This window comes from Diadema setosum, chromosome 3, assembly GCF_964275005.1.
Source record: "Diadema setosum chromosome 3, eeDiaSeto1, whole genome shotgun sequence".
NCBI lineage: Eukaryota > Metazoa > Echinodermata > Echinoidea > Diadematoida > Diadematidae > Diadema > Diadema setosum.
Window position 1 is genome coordinate 44,048,007 of NC_092687.1, and position 8,677 is coordinate 44,056,683.

Here is an 8,677-nt window from a genome sequence, read left to right on the forward strand (position 1 = left end):
GGTGGCAAGATACGTCTCCCATATTCGAGGGAGCTTTTTAATTTGAACTGAAAATCAACGATCTGGCGCACACTTTTGCTGGAATATCTTGAATTGTCAATCAGAGAAGTGTAGCAAGTAGGCCTATGTGGAAGGAGACAAAGGAGGAGGATGTGGGAGGGGATAAGCCTTATTCCACCTCCTATCAACACGAGGAAGACTAATTGCAGTTAAACGTTCTGGTGCACACATTTTGTCGCATTTGGAAAACTCTCAATGTTCAAAGTGTGACCATGGAGTGGGTGGGGGGGGGGGCTTGGGGAGCTTGGTGGGGAGCTGCCCCCGGTTTTTTTTTTTTTTTTTTTTTTTTTTTTTTCAGAGGACAAAGGGATTGAATGTTTGCATCCCCGACATTCTTTTTTTTTTTTTTGGCATGAAATATAAGATGGGAGGGTTATCAGCCGACTTTCGGCCGAAAATTGCACGTCAAAAATATCAACACCTTTTTGTTGCTGTTTCGCTTTTCTTTTGTTTTCGTTTTGAAAAACGATTTTGACACCCTCACTTTTTAAAACATAGCCTCGCCCTGCAAAATGCGAAAATGGAATCAATGAAATAGTACATGTAATATGGATATTCATTTCTTTGTATGTAATAATTTTCTGATAACTTCTGCGTTTCTAAATTTTCTTCATTTAAGTCAATAAAGTAATCATTACCAGGGGCATCGTTCAGTTTATACAATTGATGGGAGTGGACCAAAACATTAAAAAAAAAAATCTGCGCGAGAGAGCGGAGTGACCGAGAGGGCGAAGGGAATGGAAGGGACATGGGAGTCGATCCGTTTTCACGATTGGGGGAGGGGAACTTAGAATTGAAATATCTGTACGAGGGTGTAGGAGAGGGGCCTCCCACGCTTAGAAGATTTTGGATTTTTAGACCTGAAATTCAGCGATCTGGAGTACACTTTTGGTGAAATGTTGGATTTTTTTCTATAAAAAGTAAGAAAAAGAAATGAAGAGTTTGTTTGCAAAAACCGATAAGTCCATATTTACCAAATGGAGATATTTGCGATTAATGGTCAAGAAAAATAAAGAGAATGATAAGAAAAATTTGCTTCTTTTGACCACAACTTTAAAAATTAACCTTATTATGTAGTGACCGATATGTCATTTAAAAGGTATTTTGTATACTTTATGACAGAGACCGTACTTCAAAATCTTCAAAAATTATAGAATTATAGAATGATGCGCACTTTTTTTTTTTGGAATTATTCGGAAAATGATTGTCAATCCCCAAAGTGCTCACAGAGTCTAAATGAATGGATAACCTACAGCGATCGGGCGGGGGAATGGTAAATTAAACGAGGATTAGGGAACTTTTTTATTTGATAGAATTGAAGTCATGGATCTGATGCAAACTTAAAGAAACATTTTTGAATCTGTCAATCAAAATGTGCCAGGAAAAGGGCCGAAGTGTAGCGGCGGAGGATGTGAGAGGGGGATACCCCCTCCCACGCAGGAGAGATTTTGCTATTTAGAATTGAAATTTAACGATCTGGTGCACACTTTGAGTGAAAATTATCATCTTAATCAGAGGTTGAAAGGGAGCGGCTTAGTCATGCACATGCTTACAGTAGCGGGGCCCTATACACACAATTATTTTTCACCCCCCCCCCCCCGCCTTCCAAATCCCCGGTCCAAATCTTTGGGAGGGGGGGGGGGGGGAGGGCGACTGCCTCCATCCCCCCCCCCTTGCTACGCCGGTTCTTATATAGTAGTCAAATAATTCACTCTACTTGTTAAGTATTCTGTTGAATAAAGAACCTAAGAATGTATAACTCTGAATTAATATTGTGTATTGCCATGATTTTATTGTTGTTGTTTCAATCATGAAAATCCAAATAAGCAGAATTCCAGTTTATATCTAACCCATCTCTCTGTTCTGTAAATGCAGTGTTGAATAGCAGTCACTGTTGTGCTTGTGTACCCTGAATGATCCGGGAAATGATCGAATTACAAGTATAAAATTATAGTCATGATGATAAGCTGTGATATTATTAGCTGCTAAAGGTTTGTTTATTTTGTTCCTTAATATAAATATTTTTCTTTTAAAAGAAAAACGTGTATTGTGTCTAAGAAAATTTTGTAACTAAATTCGAAATTTTAACCTACAAGAGGTACCCGTAAAAATATGTTTTAAACCCTTTTCTGTCAACTCAAACCTTTATTTTTAATTGCTTAAAAACAAGATATGATAAGCCTTATAAGAATTGTAGCATGATTTTCAAGTGAGGTTATATAGCCATGCTTACTACAAAAATCAAACATTTCAGCGAACATGTAAAGTTGACAAAAATTCTTGCCATTTTCTTAAGGAGAAAAAATACCCTCATAGTTTTAGAGAAAATATGATATAACAGTGGATTCTTTGACTAGTTTTCACTCCAGAAATGTATACTTTCATTTACATAAAGAAGTAATAATTTGAAAGTAAGAGCGCTGAAAAGGCCTATAATTTAAAAATTCCTATAGGTTTACACAAGCCTGCCAGACGTATAGTCTGATCACTGGAAGTAGATGGATTTCAGTGCTTCCGACCCAGGTTCGATTATCCCCGCTCACCGCTAGAGGGCGGCAGCCACTTGCGTTTCATCAGCGGCCGTGTAAAAGCGGGAGAGTTGACCATCAGATAATCTGCAAAGAGTATTAATAATAAGAATCATTCTTATTATTAATACTCTTTGCATGCTTGCTGCTAACTAGCTACTTAGACTAGCTAGCTAGCTACAGTGTGTATTTGAATAGCGAGCATACTAGCATGCGATGCATGCAGAGGGTGATATAGTACCCCCCCCCCCCTTCCCCACATTATCTTACAAACCTTCATACAATCATAATACTACAATGTAGTATCAAGTCCCAAGTCCATCACACTCCATCACATTCGAGGGAAAAAAAAAACAAGTCACATACTAATATTCTTATTTATTTTTCAAATGTACTGTGAATATCATCCAAATACACAATGTTGACTGTAATACAAATAAAAAAAAGTATACAGAATTAAATTCTGCAAATTTTGCATGATTATTACAAGTTTATCATTACACGTAACAAGTACATGGTTTTCGAAGATGATTGACCACATTATGGCTTGGGTCGTTCTCAAATTCAGGGTTTCATGATGTTGTTGATAACCACAATGGGAAGACTTGATAGTTGAAATATTATGGAAAAAAGACAAATACGCCTATATGCTACCAATTTAAAATACATAATACACGCATTACATTAATGGAACATTTATTTTACATAATACATAAATAGTACATACTTCATACAAAGATGATTGTCCTATAGAGCATAGGCCTATAGATACGAGTATGGTAGCATTAACAGGTTCATTTGCAAAAAAAATAAAAATAAATAAATAAACCAGGTATATCACTTGCGTTAAAAATTTTAACAGTTAGTGAGTGCAAAGTCCCATAAAACGTATATAATGCTTGTGATAGGGTTTATTCCCTGTTGCACAGACAAATGAAGTATACCGAGTTATGGCGTTGTTTTCAAACTGAGGTTGTCAATGGGTCAAACGAGAAGTTCCATTATGCAGCCTATACACAAATTGTTCAATTATGATCATAATGTGACCGTTCATCACAAAACCAAAAAAATAAAAAAATAAAAAAATAAAAAAATCGCCACACCCTGATTTTCCTTGTGGACTAAAAAAAAGAAAAGTGATATGGGTGAACTTATAATCGCTCTCCTTCAATATTTTCAGAAAGAGAAATTCTTCTTCGCAATTATTTTAAAGTTTGAGTTTGTAAAACGAATGTGAAACTGTTTTCAGCTGTTTCTACAGAACACAATATATTTTTTTAGAATGGTGTAGACCGTTATGACTTAGACATGTCGAGACCCTTTTTCATTTCATGAAAACCCTTTACTCACTCTTCACTTGCAACTCTGATAACTTTTGAAAGGATAGTGCTACTGTATTTAAAGTTGTAGTATATGTATCCATGAATAGAATGTGATTAACCAGTGTGGAAAATTTCAGATTAATCTGATAATTCCTTTATTGTAGTTATCAAAGTTTTAGATCCTCTTTTTTTTGTTTAATCTCATTAATTGCACCTCTTGCAAAATAGTGAGATTAAGCACTAATAGAACATAAACTTCAAAGATTCTTTTCTCAGTAAAGACTTTTCCAAAATGTGTACTTTTTGTCCATTATTTAGACATCTAGGTCGGAAAGGAGCAGTTGTATACATTACTTATGCATCATTTTGAAGCTCAGAGTCTGCTCTTTCAGAATCTGCCCTTAACTATAATCCATGTTTGGCGACTTTTTTGCTTGTTTGGATGCATGCATGGGTGACAAAGAATGAGATAATGAAAGATATAACAGGAAAATCACACAAATATGTCTCCTGTTTTTCAAAGCATCGCCCAACATGATAAAAATACCTCTAACCAATGATCAAAACATTACAATAAAGTCCCCTCAATGCCCCTATTCATTACTTTCAACAATTACTGGCCTATAATATGTCAGCAAACTGTGGGTATAAAGGTATTAGGTAGAAGACAGTACTTCATCATTGCTAACAACAGAGGACCTTGGTCCTTCATGTGTTAATTGGCAGGGAAAGGCTCACCCTGATAACGGCTCTCTTTAGGGACAAGAAAAAAGTAAAAGTGAACAAAGTAAAGCAAAGTAAAATCAAACAAAACGTTGACAGGGTAGCAACGTAATCCGTGAACTGAATATCAATATAAAGAGCTTGTTAGCAAAAAACCGATAAGTCCATAAAAAAAAAATGAAAATCGATGTTTAACGGTGATTTAAGTAATTGCATGTGGGACCGATCTGAATAAAAAAATTATTTTGTAACAAAACGCAATATATCACGAGTAATTTCTGTCTATAATCAGTGTTTGGTTGTAAAAACTGATACATTCCATTCCCGTTTAGTTGGAAAAGCCGATAAGTTCACGTTAAGCAATCAGCACGTCGCATCATTGTGTCCGATGATTTCAAGCGAGCTTAATTGCATAGAACTGAAATTTAACGATCAGCAGCATACTCTAAACTGCTGAGGACATTCAGACATGTAGGTCTTATTGTATAAATCGTGATATTTCACTGTCTACTAAGTTTATGGCGGTGGAACTAGCGGGGGAAGGCGTGGGATGGAGTTCTTCCTCGTTCACGTGGTAGTTTTTGATTTTTTAGAATTGAAATTCAACGATCTGATTCACTCTTTTGGTGGAATTGTGAGAAAGTTTTCAATCAAAAGAGTGAGCGAAATAAATATTGAGTGATACGGTAACAGAACGCGCCCTTCAATGATAGAGGCGCTCTCTTATACTGCAGGTGTGCTTGTTCCAAGATTACAAAACAATTACGTAACCCATTGTGGACGGGCTGATTTTGCTACAACGCGGATTTCCATAGACACTTGCCCGAGTATACTCGAGACTATACAAATTATAATACAAATTATAATGATAACAATAGCAGTAAAGAGTTACGTGTTTACCCCATTTACCAAGTTGTATAATAATAATAAAACGTCTCTTGATAAACATTTAGTCACACCGTCCCATCAGAGGCAGAAGATTCTTTTTTTTTTTTTTTTTTTTTAGGGATCAAAAATATGGGAATAAGGTGACAATGACGAAGATTATGATAATAATAATAGTAATAAAATGATAATAATAATAATAATAATAATAATAATAATAATAATAATAATAATAATAGAATATTAATAATAATAAAATAATACTAATAATAATAATAATGATAACAATCATAATATCAATAAAATAATAATAATAATGATGAGAAGAAGAAGAAGAAGAAGAGTGGTAATCATAAGAAACGAAAAATGAACGCCAGTTACCAATGAAAAAAAAAAATACCCGAAAGGTGGGGGGAGGGGGAATGATTATACATGTCATCCCCAACCTTGTGAGCTGCATGGGGGATGCACACACATCCCCCCGCTGCTTACGCCCCTGACAACACCAAAGTGTGTACCAAGCTTCGTAAACATTTTGCTTGAAAAATAAGGAACTTTTCCGATCCCCAACAATTATTTTCCCGATCTATCGCCGTAATATGCCGTCAACACGTCAACGCAGTTTCTGACACATTGAGAAACGTGATTTACACTGTTTACCCAAGACCAACAACAAGAACACAAACTTGTATTTCCGAACTTTTCAAGGGCACATTATACATAATGTCTGGTGGCATTTAAACTAATGAAATATGCAAATTGGCTCATTGTGCTAATTATGATTATGATAGACACTCGTACCATTTGAAAATAATTATATATAAAAGATGTTATTGAATGGACACCTTGTCGTAGAAACCTAATGAAAAAAGTACTTTCTTTTTGTTTCAGGCTTCCTGCATTGAGATTGCCTATATAGATATAGGCCTACATTATTATTATTGCGCTAATTAGGTGAATATTATATGCTATATTTAAGCGTTTTACTGTAATTGCCCTATAGGTCGCCAAGGTGACAAGAAAGTTTGATATGATTTAATGCCCATCTACAATGTAAGACATGAAGCAAAAAAACAACAACAAAACACACTGTAATTTAAAACTTTCCAGGTCAAATACATGGTTTTTGGTGTCATCTAGTGCAATCTACTATTGTACATATTTATGCAAATTAGCTCATTATGCTAATTATGCTATCCTAGACACTTGCAACATTTGGAAGTGTAAAGAGGTGTTATAGATAGATTCCTAAGGTTGGAAAAAATCTTGAAAAGTCGTGTTATCTCTGTTTTCAGGCTTCCTGTATCAAAATTAACAATATTGCACACAATGCTGATGACAGTGATTATGCTAATCATAGGCTAAGAAAAAAAAAATGGCAAAGATTGCGAAGGTGGCAACCAAACTAAAATACCCTTATAGAATACGAATTAATAACCTTTAACAGCTTTTCCAGGTCATGTACATATTCTACATGTGTCGTCTAATAGACTATGTTCGCAAGTGTACTGGTGTTGTTTGTATTTTGGAACACATCCAACTACTATAGTACTTAAGCCGCATGTACTCACCCGCATATCCGGGACACGTATTCCCACATTTGTCGCGGCAGTCTCTAGCACAGAGTGGTCGTTATGCTCTAGAGTTCATTCGTCTCACAGCACGTACTGCCTCTGGCTATACAAAGTTAGTAATTGACAGAAAATTTCACACCCTCAGGAGTTATTTTAAGTCGGGTAAGATCGATAAGGAATCAAACACGGTGCTCTATAGCTTTCACAGAGTGCTTACTTTAACCGGTGTTAAAATTCTACCCTTCCCGACTTGCATCACAGTTGGTTAAAGTTGACATCCGATCTCAAACTCCATTACTTTAACGTTTTGTCATCTGTGTTGAATGTCTTTGTCATTAAGCATGTTTCTACGTGTTAAAACTGTTATTGTCTTCTAAATAGTTTCCATAGAAAATCCATAATAATTTATAGATGTCACACACATTTTTTTCCATCTAGTCTAGGATTGTGTGTGTGTGTGTGCGTGTGTGTGTGTCTGTGTGTGTCGATGCAGAAATCAATTTTGACGTATAGAGACGATGCTTTTGCACAGGGACAAAAAATTTAATTATAACCCTTACAACCACAGGGCAGAAATCTTATGTCTTTTTACAAGAGTAATTTCCATTTTATATTCCATTTGGTGTGTCTTTTAAGGCACAGTCAGTTTGCGATATTTATATGCATTAAGGACATACCTGTCATAGGCTTTTTTGTATCTTAATTTGATTTGACTATTTTTAGCGGTCAGTCTAGTGTAGTTAGAGGGTCCGTTATAAAAGCCTCCAGTTCTGCCATTTGTCTCTCTTGGAAATATTTACCACCGTGTCTCCAAAGAATCAAATTTATGATGATATTCGGCTGAAGTTTGAAAGAGTGGACTGTGGTTCTGCATTGTGATACTTTGCAGGATAGGTCGTTGCGTTAATCCAACAAATATAGTGTTCGTATAATGAAAAAACGGCTGGTTTTGGTTTCCTGACTTGAATGTAGGTGAAAGGTCACATCCGATCGAGCTGCTCGTAAGGTAGCGCACTCTTTTTTAGTTGTATGTGGACAGATCGATGAGGAGTGGGCGTGAAGAATACGTTCATAGATTTACAGCGTCATTCATATTGTCATATACTTTTAGAAACATTGTCAATGTTGTTGAGCAACAACTGACAACAACTTTTAAAGAATAAATTATTCCTTAAGAGACACGTTTTAAGTGTTTATTCAAGAATGGAGAGAGAAAGAGAAAAAGTCTCCTGTGAGTTTTAAAGCTGCAAATTCTTTATCTACACTCTATTATGATATAAGAAACTTTATAACTTGGCAAACCAAGCTCATTGGACATTTCAATCGGCAAATTATTGCATTTGTTTTGACTCAACAAAATATTATCCTTTGTTATCTGTTTCTGAAAAAAGACGAAAACGTCTGCTCATTTCAACATGGTCTTGGAGCTATTTCCTGGTTTGCGGTAAAACTGTCATCTTTATAATGGCCCAGAAAGATTCGATGAACGTTTCTGTCGCACTTTCTTTGCAGAATGTTAATGACTGAGGGTATTTCAAGTTTTTGCGACCTTTCTATTCAGTAAAGGTGCAGAAATCATCGATTC